Here is a 23,224-nt window from a genome sequence, read left to right as displayed (position 1 = left end):
ACTCATCACTAGTCAAACTCACGATGCTCTGTTGGCAGCAGTAAAAATCTGGGAACAGTCCTTAGAGAGTAGGTGACATAGATTCTACAAAGTGTACAGTGTATGTTTCCTGCCCTTTTGGGCTCTCATGCCCACCCCACAATCCATCGACTGTGTACCCATTTACTACATACTTCTAGTATCTATTGCAATGTGCTTTCAGATTATAACAAAGCAGGAAAGGTTATCTTCTGAAACAGAAATAGTGATAGCTGCAAGAGGCACTATTTAACTAATAGCAGGGAAAGATGCAGCAAAAATTAAAGTAAGAGGGAGATACAAAGCCTCCAACCCATTCGTATTTGAGCTAACAGTTTAGGGGCAAAAAGATCTTTATTTATTTTATTTAATTTTTTTTTTAATATCTTTATTGGAGTATAATTGCTTTACAATGTTGTGTTAGTTTCTGTCGTACAACAAAGTGAATCAGCTATACGTATACATATATCCCCATATTCCCTCCCTCTTGTGTCTCCCTCTCACCCTCCCTCTCCCACCCCTCTAGGTGGTCACAAAGCATTGAGCTGATCTCCCTGTGCTGTGCAGCTGCTTCTCACTAGCTATTTTACATTTGGTAGTGTATATATGTCAGTGCTACTCTCTCACTTCGTCCCAGCTTCCCCTTCGCCCCTGTGTCCTCAAGTCCATTCTCTACATCTGTGTCTTATTCCTGCCCTGCCACTAGGTTCAAAAAGGTCTTCAAACCGTAGTGGTTAATCCTTAAGACCATCAATGAATTACAGCACTAGTCAAGCGACTGATGCTCATTCAAAATGGTCAACTTGAGTCAATATTAGAAATATTAAAAATATAAAGTTATTTCTGATGCTCTTTTTAAGGAAGTAGGTAATTATACAATATATTTTGCAAAGTATCTGTTAACGTAGTTCAAACTTTTATGTGCTTCAGTTGCTAGAAAATTAAGTTATGGAACATGTAGTTCCCCAGTGATGCTAGAAAATCAGCGTCACTGAACTTAGCTGTGGATAAATTCACAAACGGTAATGCGAGTACATAGATATTTAAAGATTAGGCTCTAAATGTGTGTCCACCCTGTTGTGAGAGCCTTTCCCTGTGGAATTGTAAATATATAACTAAAACTAGAGTTAGAGCAACCCAAGAAGAGCAACGCACTGGAATTTCACTCCCCAAATTAGACCCAAAGCAACAGCTTTGCTGTAGCAATTGGGATGGAGAAGGCTTTTTTTCTTTAAATTTCTTTAACAGTTATACCTGCTTACGGGGTGCCTAGCACCCTCCTAAGCCCTTCATATATTTCAACTAATTTAATTCTTATGACAGTAACTCTGAGAGTCAGGTACTATCATTGTTCCCATTTTACAGATAGCAGAAGTGAGGCACAGAAAGATTAAGTAATTAACTCACGTTCATCCTGCTGGTCAGTCTAGATTCAAATCCAGGGAGTCTGGCTCTGGAGTCCATGCTCTTCACTGTGCTCTCTTCTGGCCTCACTGGATCTTTTCAGCTATGTTTATTTGTTTTTTTATTGAAATATAGTAGATTTACAATATATTAATGTCAGGTATATAATATATATACACAATAGTGATTCCATATTTTTATAGATTATACACCATACAAAGTTATGATAAAATATTGACTGTATTCCCTCTGCTGTACATTACATACCCATGACTTACTTATTTTATAACTGGTAGTTTGTACCTCTTAATACCCTTCATTTATTTTGCCCCTCTGGCAACCACTAATTTGTTCTCTGTGAGTATGTTTTGTTACATTTGTTTGTTTGTTTTATTTTTTAGATTACACATATAAGTGAAAATATACAGTATTTGTCTTTGTCTGACTTATTTCACTAAGCATAATACCCTCCAGGCCCATCCATGTTGTCCCAAACGGCAAGATTTCACTCTTTTTTTTCTGGCTGAGTAATATTCCATTGTATATATGGACCACATCTTCTTTATCCATTCGTCTGTTGATGGGCACTTCGGTTGCTTCCACATGTTGGCTATGGTAAATAGTGCTGCCGTGAACATTGGGGTGCATGTATCTTTTCCAGTTAGCGTTTTCATTTTCTTCTGATGAATACCCAGGAGTGGAATTGCTGAGTCATATGGCAGTTTTATTTTTAATTTTTGAGGAACTTGCATACTGTTTTCCCCAGTGGCTGCCCCAATCTACATTCCCGCCGACAGTGCGCGAGGGCTCTCTGTCTACACATCCTCGCCATCAGCTGTGCTTTGGGATTGCCTTTCACAGGCTCCTGGTCCTCTGCAGTGTAGCTTGCACAGAAGGTATTAATGAGATTTCTCTTGAACACTTCTTGTCCTAGTTCAAGTCCTCATCTTTTGTCTGGTCTGGGCCAACTGTTTATTCTGCTGCCGTTGTTTCTGGTCTCCAATCCAAGTTACACAGGAGTGCCTGACCTGATATCATCCTTCTTGTTTACAACTATGCATGGGTTTCCCATTTCCTAGAGTAGAGGCCAAACTCCTTAGCCTGACTTTTGCATCATTCAAGATCTTGGTTGTGAGCAAGAGAAACCCACTCTGAAAAGGAAGAGAAGGAAGCAGAAGAGGAAGGCTGTGGCTGATGCCTAGGTGATGGGCAGCAGCCGGGGGGTGCGCGTTGGTGCCGGGACAGGTGAGGCAGGCCGCCCTGCTGTTGCCCCACACACAGTCCCCGCTGCGCGGGTACAGCTGCTACAAGCACCTGCTCACGTGGGCGGCTCACATCTAATCTTTCCGTCGTCTCGGTCTTTGTGTCATGTGCTCAAGGTTCGAAGTCCCAAGTGAGAGCATCCATCTGACCAAGTCAGGTTCACTTCCCTAGAGGGACGCGGGGATAAGGGGCTCCTGCCTTTTTTTTCTTCAATGGGTGGAGATTCCCTGCCTCCACCAAGACCGACAGCATTGAGAATTACCCCCAAATAGGAAGTTGGTTTCGTTCCTGGCGGCCAAAAACAAACATCCCTACTACAATGTCACTTAAACATTTTTGTCTGCAACCTAGAAAGGATATGTGCACACATATACACACACACACCTGCACACACACTCATGCACACACATGCTTAACTGAAAAAGGTTTCAGGAAACAATACTTACCCATGAAAATGTGATAAACTGATCTTCTCTATTATATTCTCATTTTTTAAAGTGCAGGTCATGTGTCACTAAATTCATTCCAGTTTGAAAATCTTGCCCTACAGCGTTCTCCGTGTAGTATATTCAGAATACTCGCAGTGAATAGTTTTATGCATGAAAAGCTTACTTATACACTAGACACACCTTTTCACAGTTCCAGTCTTTAAACAAATGTTTGCAAAGTAGATCCTTGAAGAAAGGCACTTATTACTTTGACAATGAAGTGGGCAAGAAAAGAACAAGAGAAAGGAGAAGAAGGAGGAGGGGAGGGAGAGGAAGAGGAAGAGGAGGACAAAACACGAATTTGTTGTGTAATAAAAGCAGCAATTTGTAGTTTCCAAACAGAATATCCAATCATATAATCAGAAAGTACCCAGTATAATAGTTCAGCATGTTTATATAGCTTTCCAGGAAAATTTAAATCAGTGATATTGCTAGAAAGCAATGGGATTTCAGTATTTGGTGTCATTTAACCAGACATGTTTCATGCAGCAAATTTGAACTGAGAACCTGCCCCGGGTGAGGCCCTTTGCTGGGTGTTAGGAAGGATACAGAGGTGCCTGGGCTGGGCCCCCTGGGCTCAAATTCTAGTCGAGAAGAAAAGACAGGGATGTAGAAAACAGTTGTGCCAGGTGGAGAGCGATAAGGATCCTGAGAAAGGAACAAAGGAAATGCAGAGAAATGTGGGTGCCCAGTTCCTGGCGGGCAGGTTCTGTGGAACGAACGAGGATGCCAGAGGCTGTGAGCCGGATTTCCCCGTGGCCCGGTGTCCGCCCCGGCGCAGCCCATGGGGCCGTGCGGATCGACGCGGGCTGCGGACCAGAAGGGCTTTTGTGCAGTCAGGATGCCCGTCTGAGACCCTCTCTGTTCCTAGCACTGGGCCACGTTGGCACAGAGTAGACGCTCGGTAGGTATGCAGTGAATGAATTAACCTGGTTTTGGCAACGGAGTTCCTGTGGACAGTGGTGCGGGCTCAGCCACGAGCATGATGGCCGAGGGACCCCGCACAGCCCTCCGTGGGGTCCAGATGCCTGTGGGAGCTCACGGAGGGGGAGGCAGTGCGAGCCCAGCAGCCAGAGAGAGGCGAGGATTCACAAACATGGCTTTGACGGCAGTGCTTGCCCATATTCCCCCGTCAGAAATCACAGGTTTTATCTGTGGTCCAGCAAAGTTTTGTTGAGCACTTGTTACGCAAAAGGTCTGGAAAAGGGATCTACAGATGCTAAAAGGCAAGGGCCACGCCTTAAAGAGCAGCCAGGCTTTGTGAATGAAGCGGGGTAAAGCTGGGTGGGAGACAGACATCTATAGACATGACTGTGAACAATCAGGACAGAAAGGGCGGAAGCGAGGCTCATTCGGAGAAAGTGTTGGCCAGCGCCCTCTGGCTGCAATTAGGTGGGAAACTTGGCTCTGGCAGGTGTGAACTGCGCATGTTATGGTCTGCGTGTTACGGCTCTCTGGTAGTGATACCAGTGTCTTGTAACCCTGCTTCTTCCTATCCCAGATTAACCTGGTCCTGTTAAGCTAGTACATCGTGTTCATCCATCCAAGTACCTCTCTGGACTCTTGAGACTCTGCTGAGCACAGAATCTGCTCTCCAGGAACTTGCAGCACGGAGATGGTGTTGGAAAGGAATCGTGCTGTGTCATCTGTTCTTCCAAAATGAAACTATTTCTGTGTCCTGGCACATGGCCTATAGTAACGATTTCTTTTTTTATCTGATTATAGCCAATTCTTTTAAAGATGAGATTCTGCCCAGGGGATGCTTTCACCAGTCCCTTCCTAGATTGGGAGTCAGTCTCTGGAACACAGGCTAAATGTTTATTCAGTGTTCATGAGCTGTGCAAATTCTAGAATGGAGAGAAGGGTGACGACTAACCAGAGGGGAGGCGTGGCTGGGGCTCAGGATGGACAGAGTAGAGAGCAGGGAAAAGTGGACGGTGCTCAGAGCTGAGTCAGGTACAGACTCGGGTCCTGTGTTCTGGGTTCTGGCAGGCACAAGCCAAAAGCAAACAGCAGCAGAACTCGTTCTTGCGTCTGCAGGCATGACGCCCTCTGTGGCCCCCTCAAGCATGTAGCGGTGAGTCTCTGCACACGTTTTTACTGCAGTGAGGCAATACTACTACCATTTATTTAATCCCCACCGCGTGGTAGGTGTGCTACAGACCTTACTTCAAGCCCTCACAGCAACCCTACAAGCTGCTCCTATTTTTAGCTGCATTAAAATGCAGATGAGGAAACAGGGTGAGATTGGTGAGTGACAGCACAGCAGAGGACAGCAGGACAGGATTCAAATCAGATGATGCCACATTTCCGTCCCTTATTCCAGGGGACCTGCTTTATGTTTAAGGTGGTCGTGTGGCATTCTGAGAGGCCCAGAGACAGGCAGATCTTCATGAGCTCTTTCAGTGGTGACGCAGGGGGGCCGTGTCTTCTAGTAGAATGTGCTGGATAATTCAGAAACGTCCTGAGTTGCTACTCCAAAGGCAGCTGGAGAATCTTAAAATTTCATTCATATGCATCCACCACTCTCTTCTGAAATTGTAACTTCATTTTCCTAACGAGCTCTGCATTCCTTCAGAACCCTCCTGTTGAGCTCAGAATGCTGTCTCCTTCACCTGCTCAGGCCACTGGTGAATCTAGGATCTGTTCTCCTCTGAACAAACCAGAAATACTAGTGCTTTTCCTCCTGCTGATTCAGCCACAGCTTCAGGTGTCCTGTCATCTCAATGCGAACAGCCAGCGTGTTGAGTTTCGGTGCATCTGATACCACGATCTCCTCAGACCTCATAAATTTTATTTATTTATTGATTGCTTGATTGATTCATTCATTTCTTATTTCTGTCTATATTTTGTTAATTATACTTTTTTTATTGAAGTATAGTTGATTTACAGTATTGTGTTAGTTTCAGGTATACAGCAAAGTGAATCAGTTATATATATATATAACTGATTTTTCAGTCTTTTCCATCATAGATTATTACAAGGTATTGACTATAGTTCCCTGTGCTTTACAGTAGGTCTTTGTCGTTTATCTGTTTGATATATACTAGTGTGTGTCTGTTAATCCCAGCTCTTGTAAATTTTAAATTTAAATGTAAACCAAGAAATCACTCCATAGATTTTTTCGATGAGTTTGTAGCTTTAGATCTTCATTAAAATGATAAAAAAATTAGCACTTTGCTTCAGTTTTCTTTAAATATTCCATAAGGAAACAGTGGTTTTAAAATGTTTAACTTTTATTTCACTGTAATGGTAAAAGGCTTAGAAGAGGAAGCTGCAGTCCTCTGCCCACCCGTCCCCATTCCAAATCCTTCCCCTCTGAGGCAACCGATTTCAAATCATTTTGCTGTTTCTCCCGCTAACTCGGCTTCTGTTTCCCTTTTGGACATCAGCAGTTGGTTTTTCATCACACAGTGGAGAGGTCAGCTCTTATGCACACTCCCTTCCCAGGCTTCCCAAATGTGGGTACATCAGCAGAAACGTTTTACGTTATTATATTACATGACATTTACTGATGGGCCCACTAGTGTACTATGCAACTTTCTCTCCCTTGGGTTTTTCCCTAAGGTTAGTGAACACCGCATGGGACATTGCTGGGTACTGCCCAGAAGTCACTTCCTCTTCCTCTCTGCTGGTGCAGCCTGATTTTGTTCTCCTGTCCACCCCTTGGCCACTTGACTCAGTAACTCCTGATGATGCCAAGCTAGTCACCAGGGCCCCGTTCCCCTGCCCTGCGAGGGGTGGCCTCAGGGGTGCTTCTGGGAAGGTTTCTTTGTTCTTAGAGGGACAAGCAAGGAAGAAACAGCCTTCCCTATCACCTGGCGAAGAGAGTGCCGAGGGCCTGCAGGACACCCTCGCTCAGCACAGCTGTCCCAGCTCAGCAGGACCACCAGCTGCCTCTTTTTACTGGGTCTGCCTTCCACGCCTCCTCTTCTGCTCCTGTCTGAACCGGTGCATCTCTGGCCCTGGGCTCCGCCCTTGTTTTCTTGGGATTTTCTTTCGGTCCCCTGTCCTGGATCCCCTGTCTTCTTCATTTATGTATTCATTTTGCAGAAGCATATTCTTCAGAGGTTTGGGAAACAGATATATTTGAATTACTGTGTGTTTGAAAATGAATTTATTCTCACACTTGATTTGATAGTTTAGCAAGGTATGGAATTTTAGGTGAAAATCATTATTTATTGAAGTGTTAGGATTGCTCCCTGACTTCATATATTTGTTATTACTGTTCAGGGATCTGTTGCCAGTGATTCTGTTTATCTGTGACCTGTTTTATTTCCCTGGAACTTCTCTTTATTCCTGGTGCGTTCGGGGTACATAATGCTGTGCTTTGCAGTAGGCAGCATTTTATTTTCTGGGCCCTCAATGGGCCCTTCTAATCTGGACACTTATGTTCTTCAGTGTTGAGAATTTTCTTGTTTTATTTGTTTGGTAATTTTCTCTTGTTTTTTCTGTTCTCTCTTTTTTTCCCCTGCATTTCTATTAGAATTTAGAGCTCCTGCATTGATACACTAATTATTCTATCTTTCTTAGTTTCTCCTTTTTGGGGGCTCTAATTTCTGAGACTAATCGAATTTCTAGATTTTATCTTTAAAACCTTCTATTGATTGTTGCATTTGGTCATATTTTTAATTCCTATGAGCTCTTATATATTCCCAGACTGCCCCTTTCTATAGCATCTTATTCTTGTTTTATGGACACTCTTCTCTCTCTGAGGGAATTAATTAGAATTTTAAAATGTTTTCTTCTGTCCTTCGGCTGGTGATGGGTAAACAGACTGTGGCATAGCCATGCAGTGGAATACCAGTCAGCAATAAAAAGGAATGAACTATTGATACAAGTGGTAATATGAGTGAATATAGAATGCAACATGCATTCTATATTAACAATGTTAATATAACTAACTATATTAATAAAATAATAATATAGTGTTATTATCTAGATTCCTCTATATTAAAAGTGAAAGAAGCCAGATTTAAATGGCTACATGTACAAGGATGTAATAATGTAGAGCACAGGGAATACAGTCAATATTTCATAATAACTTTGTATGCAGTGTAATCTATAAAAATATTGAATTACTATGTTATACACCTGAAACTAATGTAAGATTGATTGTAAGTCAACTATACCTCAGTTTTAAAAAAGGCTACATGCTGTATAATTATATTTGTAAAACATTTTGGAAAAGGCAAACTATAGGGATGGAGAATAGATCAGTATTTGCTAGTGGGTCGTGGTGGGGGAGGAGTTGATTATGAGAGATGACCGGAGAGATATCTTGGGGGTGATGCAGCTGTTCTGTATCTTGATTGGTGGTTACTCTATGCATTTGTCAAAACTCAGAACTGTACAGTAAAAAGAGTGGATTGTATTGTATGCAAATTAGAACATACATTTTAAAAAGGTTTCTTCTGTTTTCTGTATTTTCTTTAATGCCTTGTCTCTTTTTCATCTGAGGCCTTCCTTACGAATCTTGTAATTCTTAGCTGTCCATTCCTACCTGTGAGTGGGATTGGAATCCAGAGCCATGTGTTGTGCTGTGTATGCCTTTGCTGTTGTGGAGGTGTTGAGAGTGTGCAGGATGAAGAGCTATACAGCGTACTCTCACACACACACACACACACGCTCGCGCAGGTGGAATTCCAGGCAAAGGAGTAGTAGTAATTCCAGTACAAAGAAGGAGTAAATTGTTTTCCTCTTTTCTGGAATCAGTTGTCTTTTTGTACTTCAGTGCCCCTTGGGTTTCCTCTCCTTTTCTCGTTTCTCCTCTGGCCTCCTAGCTTTAGGTGGGGAGCGGAGAGTTTGCATTACTTTTCCAGCATCACTTTATTCTTTTCATGCGAATCAGAGGACCTGGCACACGTCTCCCCGCTCCCCTGCCAGGCTCTCAGGCTGCAGGCCTTGGTCTTTCCAGGCTGGTGTGACTCTACCTGCCTTCCCGTGGGGTTGAGCAGACCATTTCCCCCAACCCAGACGCTCCCAGGACCCCTGGCCAGGCCTGTCTGCCTGGAGAGAGGTTTTCTCCTGATTTATTCACTGCATCACGACTCTATTGACACCAGCGTGCTCCCTGGAGATTCCTTTGCCTCCACCCCTTCTGAGCTGTCCTCATACTTAGTTCGGAAGAGGCCCTAAGGGTAAACCTGGATCCTGTTTCTCTGGTCGGGAGGAGGACAGTCAGTGTGTAAATGTGCTCCTGCAGCCTCGGAGAGCTGCCGGGTTAGAGGAGCGTCCCGGACAGGGGTCAGGAGCCTTCCTGGCCGCCGTCAGGACCACATGCTGGGGGGCCGGTTAGCATCATGGCTCCCTTTCCCGTGCCTGAAGCTTAGGCACGCACGTCATGCGTATACGAGGATGTGATTGTGAATCACTAAATGAAAGTGACTAATTAGCTTTTCGGCTGTTTTATTGAAAAGATAAGAAGCATGAGACCTAATGGTATTTCTTTTGATTAAAATGGATGTTTGAGCATCTCATGTTATTTAAGAGTGAATTTCTAAACTGTGGTTTTAAATATTTAAAGCATGCCCATTAAAATTCATCCTTACTCAGGTTTGTGCTTTCTGGGAGTGTTTGATTTTTGTTGCTTATGGAAGTTGTCAGTTTTGATCATTAAGATGCCATGCTGAAGCCCCTGCCCTATCCCGAAAAAATGCTAGCAAGCCAGCTTTCCACCCTGGGATTGTAGATTGAGTGCTATTCAAATACTCATCACCATGTTGCTCTTTAAGGAAGCATTCTTGAATTTTGTTGGGAATCTTACGGTTTTTTTTTTTTTTTCTATTTTTCTTCAAGTTTTGGTGAAATGTTGGAGGAATCATACAAGTTCACTAAAGCAATATTACTCATTCAGCTTGATTGTATAGAAAAACCAGTCATTCTCCCCAGCATAGATCATTTATTTTTCTTGCATGTTTCTAGGCCAAGTTGGTTCCTAACTAAGGAATATATTTTTTCTTTTTCTATTTGTCTTCATTTCTTTATCTCTCCCTTAGAGATAAAGACATTCCAAACATGGTGATCAAAAATGCCTTATTCATTACATAGTATAGCTAATGAAAATACAGAGACTCTTAACAAAAGGCCCTGGGCCCTGAACTATATCCCTTTCCATTTAATTGTAGTTGTTTTGCAGTCACTGTGAAGTTTATTTATTTGCTCTCTGGTTGTTACAAACTTTTTTGCCTGGGCTGCATCATGGTGTTAAATATTTAGCTTTATCCTTCTAGGTATCTGGCTCATTTGACAGAAGAAAGGTTATATGCTTCTGATGAAAGATAAAAGAAATGCACCTTCCAGGAAAAAAGCGGTTTGAAAGAGCACTGTTTGTAGTGACCCAGTGCAGGCTTTTGAGCTGAAGGTGATTCTCACCTTATCCCTGATGGTGTGAGAAAGACTTCTTTCTTCCTTTCAGATAGCAGACAATCCCTGAGATTTACAGCCTGCAGTCCCGCAGATAAACGAGGGTCATGTGTCACACCCACCATGAATGCTGAAGTCCATTGCCAGGGTCTGAGGCACACGGAAGAGAGTCAAGGTGTGCAGCTCGAGCACACCTACTGCTTTGAAATAAACGCACTTGGAGAAGTGAGGTCGAGCGGGGCCTGGCAGAGGAGTTTGAGAAGGTGTTGGTCCTGCCTCTCAGCTTGTACCAAGCCACCCCCCAGGCCCAGCCCCCAAGAAGCAGCCTCCCTCCCCACCTGCTCAAGCAGACTTCAGGATTCTCCCGTTAACTGCCTGACCCAGCGTCCACATTGCAGAGCAGATTGGGCCGTAGGTCTAGTGGGGAAGAAAGGAGGGGGGTGGATTTGTTGGGAATATTCACATAAGCCCCATTTGTGGTTAGAAACGAAGAAGGGAATAAACTCATGAATATTACAGTGTTATATTAACACTTGGGCAGGTAAATGAATAGGAGGAGATGCTCTTTTAAGACGCTCTTTAGAGTGGGTCCTCAGTTGCCTTCAGGTGCCAGGCAGGTGACATAGGCTGTGAAGCAACCAGGTGTGAGTTCATAGGCCAGATAGCCACTGGAGAAGGAGGAAGGACATGCCTTGCAAACGAACATTGGAGCTCAGTTTTTTAAAAAGTGCTTCTCACTCCTCCATAACTCTATAACCAAAACCTTGTCTGACTCAGCACTTGGGATGCCGGTTGAACCGCCTGTGTGTGAATACACTTCCTTTCCTGTAAGTCAAGAAGGATCTGCTTTTATCTGGGTTTGAAGCCTGCCTCTCTTTTCAGTCTCCTGTTAATAAACACAAGCCCATGCTAATGGTATTGGAAGAGTTTGGGTCTCATCTAGTATTTTGTAGATGGAATATTAGTCTTCAATAGATTAGCTTTTCTGACTTGTCTCATTAAGTAATGGCAGGGAATTTATCACCAACTCTTGGTGGTCAAATTCAGCTGTTCTTGCTACCTTTTGAAACTGCCGGTCTTTTAAACTGGATGATGACATTTTCTTCCTTCACCAGAACGGATAACTCTTTGAGTTTTTTTCTGCTAAGAATATAGGGATTGCAAGGAGAAATGAAATCCACAGATAATCCCATGCCTCATTTTAGCAGTTATTTTGCCCCCTTTCGTCAGAAATCCTTTTTTTTTTTTTAAAGAAAGACTTTTCGGTTCTTCCCATTTTTTAAAAAAATTTATTTATTTATTTTTGGCTGTGTTGGGTCTTCATTCCTATGCGAGGGCTTTCTCTAGTTGCGGCAAGCGGGGGCCACTCTTCATCGCGGTGCGCGGGCCTCCCACTATTGTGGCCTCTCTTGTTGCGGAGCACAGGCTCCAGACGCGCAGGCTCAGTAGTTGTGGCTCACGGGCCTAGTTGCTCCGCGGCATGTGGGATCTTCCCAGACCAGGGCTCGAACCTGTGTCCCCTGCATTGGCAGGCAGATTCTCAACCACTGTGCCACCAGGGAAGCCCCAGAAATCCTTTTGAGAGCAAGCAGTGTTTGACAGATTGGAGCTTCCAAGTGACTTCTTTTTTTTTTTTTTTTTAATTACTTACTTAATTATTTATTTATTTTTGACTGTGTTGGGTCTTCGTTTCTGTGCGAGGGCTTTCTCCAGTTGTGGCAAGCGGGGGCCACCCTTCATTGCGGTGTGCGGGGCTCTCACTATCGTGGCCTCTCTTGTTGCGGAGCACAGGCTCCAGACGCGCAGGCTCAGTAGCTGTGGCTCACGGGCCTAGTTGCTCCGCGGCATGTGGGATCTTCCCAGGCCAGGGCTCGAACCCGTGTCCCCTGCACTGGCAGGCAGATTCTCAACCACTGCGCCACCAGGGAAGCCCCCCAAGTGGCTTCTTTTCCTTAGCCCTTCCCCACTGGGGGAATAAGAGGTAAAGGGATCACAGGGAAGAAAGAGGGACCTGTGACTGCAGCATCACAAACCCAGTACCCAGACCTTGAATGACGCAGTACTTCTGGTGTACATGAGTGTAAGGTGGCCAGCTGGAATCATTGTAAAACTACACACACACACACACACACACACACACACACACACACACACACACACACACACACACACACACACACACACACACAACCCTTCATAAAGTGCAAGAAGGGGCAAAGATCTCATTTTCCCCAGCCTCTCAGCTGCAGTTCCTGCCCTCCTCCTTGTCATCATGTGGCCCTGAGTATTTCTCTTTAACAGCATATTCGATTATACCCTGCCTTGCCTTTATTACCGTTGTTATTAGTTGTAGCTACGTCAGACCCCTTTTCCCTCAGGAGAGTGCCGTCTCTCTGAGGATTAGCACCTTTCGTTTACGTATTTACCCCCCAGTGTTCCTCACACTGTGTTTTTCATTGGCTGATGCTATAAATTGGCTCCATCTCAGAGCCCTTTCGAGGCCTGTGTCCACGAGCCCTTGTTGCCCTGGCCTTCCCGATGCGTGAGGCTGTCAGGTCTGTGAAGGGGGATGAGGAGCCCTGGCTGTGAGGGGCCTGCCCTCCGCCCCCTGCTGTGACAGGTCGTGGCGGGGCGACCTTGAGTCAGTCGTGAAGCTCCTCTAGGCTGCAGTTTCCTCATAGAAAATGAGAGGGTTAAACTAAGTAGTGTCTCAGTTCCTTCCCACCTCTGACACTCAGTGATTCCGTGATTAATATGTGCTCCGTGAGGCATTACCCAGAGAGCCAAACCCATTAGGAAGGATTCAGTTATGCTGCCATATTCATGAATTCAACAAAGACTTGTTGGGGTTTATTGAGTGCCTACAGTGTGTAGCACAGCCTTCTGGTCACGGGGGACCGGTGGTGAGGAGGGCTTATCTGATCTTTATCCTTGAGGAGAGCATGTTTTACTGGGAGAGGAAGACAGTGAACGAATAAACACGTAGAATAGCTGGGACAGGCTGGGAAGGAAACCATGGGGGCTGTGACAGGGGACAGAGGATGAACATCAGGAGAGCCTGAGGAGGGCACAGCCATGCAGAGAGCCTGGCATTGGGTGCCAAGAAGTGACAATGGCAGTGCAAAGCCCGTGGGGAGGCTTAAGGGGACGGCGAGGAAGGAGGGTGTGGGGAGGGGAGAGGGGACCACACAGGTCAGAGCAAGAAAGCCATGGAGTGTTTGTGGTGGGGAAAGGACCCCATCTGACTGATGTGTCAAGATGTTACTCTGGACACCTTGTGAAGGGAGAACGGCTCTTTAGAGAAGCAAGAGTGGAGGTCAGGAGATCTGGTGGGAGATTTGTAAGTAGCTCATATGGGAGATGATGGTGGCAATGAAGATGGAGAAAAGTGAATGGCTGGGATGAACCGTGGAAGTCCATCTGATAAACTCTTGCTGATGGATGGAGCTAAAGGAAAGGGCCGAGGAAACTCCCCAGATTTCCAGCTTTGGTCATGAGGTGGATGATGGAACCAATAACCCAGGTAGGAGAGCCCTGGGAGGGCCAGGGACTTGAGCGGTGAGATAGGCGGTAGGCAAGAGGTCTCTCATCTGGCCCTAATTCCCTCGAACAGTCCTTGAAATTCTAATATCTCCTTTTCTCTTGATAAAATCTGTATTCTGGAAATAGCTTGTCTCTCATGTTTGCCATTAAAAATAATGGTTAAAAAGAATTTCGCTTTGGAGATACACACACAGCATGAAAGAAGGAATACAAATAGGCAAACATCATATGAAATGGCGTGTAACTTCCGTAGACGTAAAGTAATAACAAAATAAAATAACAAGATTTTGTTAACCTATTAACTTTAAAAACTGAGGACTCCAGGGAAGCTTAGCCTGGTGGCTTACGAGCATGGACTGTGGATTTAAATCCTGGCTCTTCCACTTACTGCCAGAAGTTATTTAACATCTCTCTGCTTCAGTTTCTTCATCTGTAAAAACAAGATAGTAAGTTCTAGCCATAGGGTTGTAATATGGATTCAGTGCAGTAGAGCACTGAAAACAGCACCTGGTAATGGTAAATGCTATTCAGGTGTGGAAAGTAAGTTCCTAGTGTTGAGCGAACTTCATTCCATTAAAATATGTTCTTGAATGCCTGCCACGTGCCAGCTACTGTGCTGGACTTGAGAACAGAGTGGTGAACAGGGATTTCCCTGGCGGTCCAGTGGTTAAGACTCCATGCTTCCAAGGCAGGGGCACGGGTTCGATCCCTGGTCAGGGAAGTAAGATCCCACATGCCGTGCGGTGCAGCCAAAAGATTAAAAAAAAAGAAAAAAAAGAATAGAGTGGTGAACAGAGGGTGGGGAGGGGGTCGCCTGCTCTCCTGGAGCTGATACAGGAGGAGTGGAGGCAGGTAATAAACAGGCAGATAAGCACCAGAACCAGATCCTCTGGGGTGGTTAGAAGTGCGTTCTAAAGAGGGCGCCCATATGTCCAGTTTGCACTTGGTGTCTTGGCATTCTGTCTGCTTTAGCATTTTTGAACTCTCAAAAGCGTTCCAGTTTTATACAAAAACTTGTACATGAATGTATTTAGCAGCTTTATTTATAATTGCCCAAACCTGGAAATAACCCAAATGTCCCTCAACTGGGGAAGGCATGAACAAACTGTGGTACGTAGCACGGAATCATATTTAGCCGTAGAAATGAGCGAGCTACCGATAGACCCCCGGTCATGGTGAATCTCCCATGCCCTGTGCTGTGTGAGAAGCCAGGCACAGAGCCTGCACACGGTATAGTGACATTTCAGTGACGTTCTGGAAAAGGCATAATTGTAGGAACAGAAATCAGATCTTGGTTGCCGGGGGCTGGGGGTCAGGGAAGGGTTGACTTAAAAAAGGGGGGATTTTGGAACTCGTGGAACTGTTCTGTATCTTGATTGTGGTCATGGTGGTCACAAGACTGACTGCTTTTGCCAAAACTTGCAGAACTGTACAGTAAAGAGGGTGAAATTTACAGTATGTAAATTATACTTTAATAAAAAATGGAAAAAATTCCTAAGCAAGAAAGAAAACAGTTTTGCTATTTGAATGGCAGATGATCTGGTCATTGTAGTTGTGAAGAGTTTTGGGAGAGAGGCAATGGAGCAGGAAGCAGGGAAATAGAGGGATAGAAGGAAGATTGACACCTTTTTTCTTGAGGGCAGTATGTATTTATTCAACAAATAATTATGAGGCACCCATTATGTGCCAGGTCCTGGCATATAGTCTGGGCACAGATTGTGCCTGTAAGCAAAACAAAAACCCCTCATGGGGCTTAGAGTTGTGTATTAAAATGCAAATGTGCATTCCTGTTTATATAGTGAGTCTACCTTCAGGAATATATTGTTAAGGAGGTAAGGGAGGGGCCGTAAAGATATGCATTCAGCAGTGTTCTGTGAAGAATTATTTTAAAAGGCAAAAGCTGAAAGCAACCTAAAGTCTGACAATGGGGGATTGGTGGGTAAATTATGGTAAAAGTGGTCATTAAAAATGATTAAGTATTTACTACATGTATTTATGTGGGGAGGTGTCTATAATATGCAGAGTATAAAACTGAAGGTAAAAAACTCATTCCCTGAGTGTTAAAAAAATCTGGGATACTACACATTAATCTCTGTTTCTTGGGGTGGGCGTAGGGGACTTTGGTATATTTTTTACCTTTATTTTTACACAATGAAGATCCTTTTTTTTTTCAAATAATTGGCAATCTAAGTATTTCCATTTGGGGAAAAAATCATTTAAGACAAACACAAAACAAAATAAATATTAAACATAATAGGCAAGGAGTGAATACCCTATATTTTCTGAGTGAAATTCTGTTCTAGAAGGAAGGATTTGTTTTTTAAAGGAGAAAACAAATGCTTTTTTGTTGGCAAATGCGAATGAGGCTGTTTTGGAGAAACGTGCAACATTTTTATTGGAGAGACTTAAAAATATCATTTAGTTTAATATTTTGCTTAAATGTCAGATTAGTCTAACCTTTGAAAAGTCAAGTTACCTCTTCTCCTGGCCCTTTATAAAGGGGGAAATAGAGCATTTCGTTTATGTGTATATTCTTCTTCACTCTTTTTGCTCAAGGTAAAATAAAAATAAAATAACCTCTACTAGCTAAAAAAGAAAAAAAAAGATGTTTTTCTGAACACAGTTCTGATTATATATTAAAATAAAATGTGATGTACTACTCACGTTATGTACATAGATAAGGAGAGTGAAGCAGGCTCCACAGAGCGGTTATATTTTTACATAATTTGGCACGTTGTCACAGGATTCAGCACCACGGATAGCTACAGAGTCCCGGAACGTTTAGTTATCATTCCCCAACCAGTGATTCAACTTTTAATCATATTGCAGTGAAACTGAACGTGTAAAGTTCATTCAGTCTGCGGTGCATCAAGTTTTAAACTACCTATACCTTACCTATACCTGTTGAGAATAAATATATAGAACATTATGAAACATATAGAACATTATGAAATAGGACCCAGAACCCAGGTATTCCTAAACAATATGAATAAATAATATGAAATAGGACCAAGAACCTGGCTATTCCTAAATGGTTACCTTTGCAGAAAGCATAGAAGAGTGATAACCACAAAACTTTCTAAAGCAGGTAAATAGATTGACTTGTATGTAAATGTTTGCAAGTCACTTCACATAAAACCATCCTTTTAAATGTGGTGGAACATTATAGACCTCAATATATGCTCATTAAGAATGTCAACTAAACTTTGAAAGTTGGGATTTTGACTTTTTTGCATCATTATTATATTTACCATTACATTTTGGGTTCATAGCCTATGCATTTTTCTGTATCCCAGAGTTCTTCTGAAAGATTATTTATTGCATGGTAGGAAATGTAGCTGGAGCTTCTTTGGCAACTAAGTTTTATTAAGTCAGATGGAATTGCATTTACATTCAGAGGCACAGTGCTTGAATATTTATGTGAAAATTCACAACTGATAAAGCATTCCACAGCAGACCTGGCAGCTCAGGAAGGCTGTATGCAGTATTTTTTCAATCTTTTAAAACCCATGCCTCCTTTTAATAACATAAAAAAATCTCCCAGACTTTCTTTAGTTTTAAAATTTTCTAATTAAATTACATTTTATGACACATATAAGTTAAACACGAAGATCAGAATGTATTTTTCCATACAATCACCCCTGGATATTCTGGTACAGCTCTCCTGTGGGGAAGGGGAGAGGGTGCCTAACCGGCTACCCAGTTGGGAAGGGTGGCTTTGTAATCTCCATCTTAAAAGACTGAAAAAAAATAGGGCCCATGCTGTATTGAAAGTGATGTAAACATTCACCCTTTTGAGCTTAAGTTGGGAGGAGGTTGCTTCAGCCCAAGGGCCTACTCTGCATGAAGTGCTGTCCCAGATGTTGCCTGGAAAAGAGAAGTGTTTGAGCTGTTAACCTCCAACCTAGTGAGCTTGTAGTTTAATAAAGGAAATAAGACACCCATAACTATAATAAAAATAAGGCATGTAACTGTAAAAAAAAGACTCATTATATATAATCAAATGAGATGTACATAAGTATAATTTTTAAAACATGGTATGACAGTGCCAGAAGGAAAGATCTAGGGATTCAGGACATGGAGAGATAATATCTAGCTCCTTCTCCACTTTTTTGGGGGAGGGGGAGGGTGGAGAAATTAGGAAAGGCTTCCTGGAAGAGGTGGCCTTTTGAGCTCAGAAGGTGGAGCTATGGGGTAGGGAGGACAATTTTACTGGCAGGTGTATTTTAAGTAGAAGAGTAAAGGGGATTTCACCTGGAAACATACATGGGCCCAGGGCTCATCAGACCTGGAAAGTCAAGATCGGAAACTTGGCTTTCACCCGTCATTCAGATGGTGTTGTGGTCATGTTGGTGGACAGCACAGAGATGGTGGTGGGTCTGCTGAGGTCCCCTTTATCCGAGAATGCCTTTCACGCTATACTGGGCAGAGCAAGCGTGGCAACAGGAAATGGAAACGAAAGATGGATGAAGAGGTTGTATCTGAGCGTCTAGATCCTTATCCATCCACTTAACGATTCATGAATGTATATGCATATTCGATGGAAAAGGTTCCATCTAGATGAGATGGTCAAACTATTAGCGGAGATTGTGAGCTGGGGAGAGCGGCAGACATGCTTGATTGTTAACGATGGGCAAAGACAGTTTTGTTTGTTGGCAAGGAAGAGGGTGCGATGCTTAAACTACATGTCAGTAGAGCCTGATGCTGAGCCCATGTTGGATTAAAAAGCATTGGTAATTGGCTAGTTACGAGTACTGAGGAAAATAAACAGCGGTCCTTAGGAGAATGCAGGGTAGCATGGAGAACAGGTCATGGGATAACGGCTTCATTTTCTTTTCTTTCTTCATTTTCATCTTCTCTTTTTCTTTTGGGTGGGAGGTGAAGTGATAATTATCTCAGTAGCACGCTTGACAAAGTATGTCCCCTTACGACGTCCTTGTGGACAAGACGGGGTGTGCTCAGTGACTGCGGGGCCTGCTGGGTGGAGGAGCACCTGTGGACGGCCACGGGGCGCTGACGAGGAGGTGAGGGGTTACTTCTCCCTGCTCCAGGTGCTGTGCTCTGCCCCCTGCCTTGTTCTGCTGACTCTGGCATCAGTGAATGAATGATAACCTGGAAGGTGCGCTTACCCCTTCCAAGATGGTATGAAAACAGAATGAATGGATTGCAAATATTTGGGATGAAGAATTGAGGGTGGGCCCAAAAAGTTTTAAATAGGATTGAACAAGGGACGTAGACCAGCAAGATGCAGTTCAAGACATGTGTTTTTATAGTCCTACCGTGGGTGCTAAAAGCCACTTGCAAATTTCTAGGACTGAGTTAGTGTAGTTTAGGAGTAATTCATAAGATGCTTTGGCATTCTGTGGATGATATGGAATCAACAGGATCTGTATGAAGCTGTCATGTTCTTAGATGGTGTGGTCAGAGGTATAACTAAGAGAATGGAAGTCTTGTTGTCACATGACCCTGGACGATGCACCCAGCGCTGATTATTGTGTGCGGCTCTGAGCACCCCGGGTAAATGGCACTTTGGGCTCCCTAGTGTGTGTGCCTAGGTGTTGGGAGTTTTTAAAAGCTGTTCCAGCAGAGGGGAATCTGAGTTCCTTAACTGGGAGAATAGGTTTTCACCCTAGTGGTAGGGGGTGCTACTTGGAAGATTATTACGCATGAGATAGGCTGTGAGCCTGGAAAATCATTAAACTCCTTTTGGACCTAGGACTTACTTAATGGGTTATTTTCCAGGATAGGTTGCCATTTACTGCTAAGGCCATTGTTTGTAACTTTTGACAGCCATGAATGTGAAGCATATGAAAGCTACACGCCTCTCCCTGGGAAAATGCACCTTAAGCGGGGCGGGGTCGGCACAGTTGGTTGGCATAATTGCATTTTTTGTTTAATCACACACTCCTGTATTATACGTCTGGATTTTTACATCATGTTTATACTGGGGTGGGGGGGATGTTTATCTCAGTAGAGTACCCTGGAGTGAAATCCAGATCCAGAAAAAACCTCTTGCCCGTGTAGATTCTGTGACTGTCTTCTGGTGAAACAGTGGCGCTCGAGGGGGGAGGAGTGAAGCTGGGCAAGAAGGGAAGGAAACAGGAAGCATTACCTCCTGTATATAATTTTGCCTTTTATAATTGAAGAAGGTTTTAAAATTTGCTTTTCCTGTCTTGTGTGAGCTTCCTATCCTTTTTTGGTTTTGCTTTTCTATCCTTGTTCTTATGATAATCAGTGACTTTTCCTTTTATTCTTCCTTGTGATCTGTATAATTTCACCAATAGGCAGCTTTTCTTTTACAGCTTCCACTTTCTGCATGGATTTTACTTTCCTACCTCTATCCCTGCTCTGTCACATCTTAGCTGTGTGACTTTGGGAATGTTACCCTCTCTGTGTTTTCATTTCCTTACCTGGAGAGAGAGAGAAAAAAAGCAAGGAGATGTGAAGATCTGTTTCTGGAGGCCATTACAAATATTAAATAGTTTAACTTAAATTAAAATTAAAAATTAAGTAAAAGTAATTACAATTTAAAACTTAAAATTTACAAACATGTATTAGTGCTGAGAATAATACTCGGCCCCTAGAAGGTTCTAGCTTTCCATCCTCTTTCCAATGAGCAATGTTTATTGTTTACTGACAGAGAACATCTGTTATGTAATTCTTAAATATTAAGGTGCAACTCTTTCTAGCAAGATTTTACACCTGCTTGTCACTCTCTAGCAATCACATTGTGGATTGCAGTGTCTGATGCTCCGGTTTGGTTTGTCACTGCTGAGAAGAATGCATTTATTTCCTTCTGCCAGCCTCGATAGCTCAAACCCAAGAGGGCTCTTGGCTTCATGCTTATAATTCTGCCCACAGAGAATTAGAGATGCTTACTTTGTCTGGTTGACTCACATTTATGGGATGTCTTGCTCTCCATGACTTTCCAGGACGCCCATTTCCCGACCCAGAGAGCACGGTGTTCTTTTAAACTGCTGTCTTAATGATTTGCCTACATGCTTTTTGTATTTCTGCCCAGAGGCACAAGGAAAACACCTTGAAAACTGAATAATGAAAGAAATATAGATGCTTTGAGACTCCCCTCTGTATCAGGGAACGGAGGCTGGGATCAGAGTGTCAGCACCTTGGTTAGGCTTGAAGCTAGACCTGGGGGTACCACTGGCCTCCCGAAGACAGGCCTGGAAGAAGGCAGAGAAGGAGAAAAAGAAAGCAGGAGATGGGGCTGAAGAGGGTGGGAGGATGAGGACCTGAGTGCGACAGGGACAGAACGGAAGTGCGGCACAACAGGGAGAGGAAAGCGCAAACCTGTGTACAGGTGTGTGTATTTGGACAGGATTCTACAAACATGGGGAAAGGAATGGAAAGACCTAGATCAGGATGTCACTGTGCCTTGTGCGGTGGGGGTGGGGGGGGAGGAGGAAGAAGGGGGAAATAAAAAAAAATAACTGACCAAAATCCAGCTTATAGGAAATGATGTCATTATGGAAAACGTACATGCTTTTGTACAGATGCAAACAAATGAAAGGAAAAGAGAGCTCCATCAGCTGAGTTCTTAGGGGTGCCCATGGGAGGCTGCCAAGTGAAAAGTTATTGGTGATGTTTCAGTCCTTTGGTTTTCTTGTTTATTATGTTATTTTGTTTTATAATAGATGCATACAAATATACATATATGTAGATATACATATATGGTATATATACCACACGCACATGTTTAATATATGTACAAATATACGTGTGTGTGGATATATACACACACACACACTCTTTTGAATGTGTGAAGTAGCATATGAAACAATGATGAAGGGAAGACAACTGGGTTGCCATGTAACCTATTTTGGTAGAAACGTAACAGTCTCCCGTGTAATGTGGGTGTGCACTCGTGCATGTTTGCACAAAGCAGAGGAAGACGTGGAAGGCGGCTCTTCACTTTGATTCCCCACTGGGGGAATTGGGTACGAGGCAGAACCTTGTTACTTTTAAACTCTCCCATCCCCAGGGCCTAATGAATGCATTCATAGTAGTGGATAAAACAATGTTAGCCTTGAGTGGTTTACTGATGATCTGTGAGGCTACTTTGGTAGAAATTTAAATACTTTATTAGAGTTTAATCTCTGTGAGGGAAGAAATAACATTGATCTTCATCAGTCATCTTGTCATGGATTCATTCACTCATGCTGAGAGTACATATTAAGTGCCATATACATAGATAGATAGATAGGTATATGTATGTGCCAGGTATTTAACAATATTTTCTTTGATGCCTAGCACATTTGGAGTTTTTTTTTTTTTAAGTAAAAATATAGGGTTTTGAAAGTTCATCATAGAAAGACCTGATCTAGTGGATCAGGAAGGCTTCCTGGAGGAAGTGGCATTTAAGCTGCAAACTGAAGACTAAACGGGAGTTTGTTGGGTGAGGTCAGGGGAGGATTCCACATTTCATGCAGATGGAAGGGTATGTGCAAAGGCCCTGAAGCAGGGAGAAAGGAACATGGTAACGTGAGGAATGAGGAGTGTGGCTGCAGCCTAGGAAAGAAAAGGATGAGAGGGAATGAGGCTAGAAAGGTACGTAGGGGCTGGATCATCCAGGACTCGCAGGCTACTAGAATTTCCTCCAACTTTTTATTTTGAAAAGTGTCAAACCTATGCAAAAGTTGCAGGTGTAGTCAAGTGGATCACCTAGATTTTCAGATTGCTGGCGTTTTTCCATGTTTGTGTGCTCTCTCTCTCTCTTTCACACATACACACACACACACACACATATTTTTCTCTTTGCTGACCGTTTGAGAGTAAGTTACAGACAACATGTCATGTTAAAAAGTCATGTTTAATATCACATATCTTCCAGGAACACAGATTATCTCTGGTATAATCGTGATACTGTTACACACCCAGGAAAGTTAACATTGATAAAATACGTTTACCCAATAGATTGTCCATATTTAAATCTTGAATTGTCCCAATGTTCTCTGCTAACTTTTTAAAAAATCCAGGATCCAGTTAAGGATCATGCATTGTGTGCAGATATCCATTGGTGTTTTGGGGGGCAAGTTTAGCCCAGCTATTTTGTAGAATGCCCGTCAATTGAAATTTGCCTGATTATTTCCTCATGATTAAACTCAGGTTGAACATTTACAGCAGGG

General features: G+C 43.2%; 1 protein-coding gene across 12 annotated transcripts in view; it reads left to right on the top strand.

The window, feature by feature from the left end:
- The window catches only part of MTUS2 (microtubule associated scaffold protein 2), a 505,324-nt gene that overhangs the window by 159,221 nt on the left and 322,879 nt on the right, over positions 1-23,224 (top strand). The gene's annotated exons all lie outside the window — the stretch shown is intronic.

The sequence above is a fragment of the Balaenoptera physalus genome (genome assembly GCF_965194825.1).
Source record: "Balaenoptera physalus genome assembly, chromosome: 18".
Taxonomy (NCBI): domain Eukaryota; kingdom Metazoa; phylum Chordata; class Mammalia; order Artiodactyla; family Balaenopteridae; genus Balaenoptera; species Balaenoptera physalus.
Note: the sequence above shows the minus strand (reverse complement) of the source record. Positions and strands in the feature narration are given on the sequence as shown.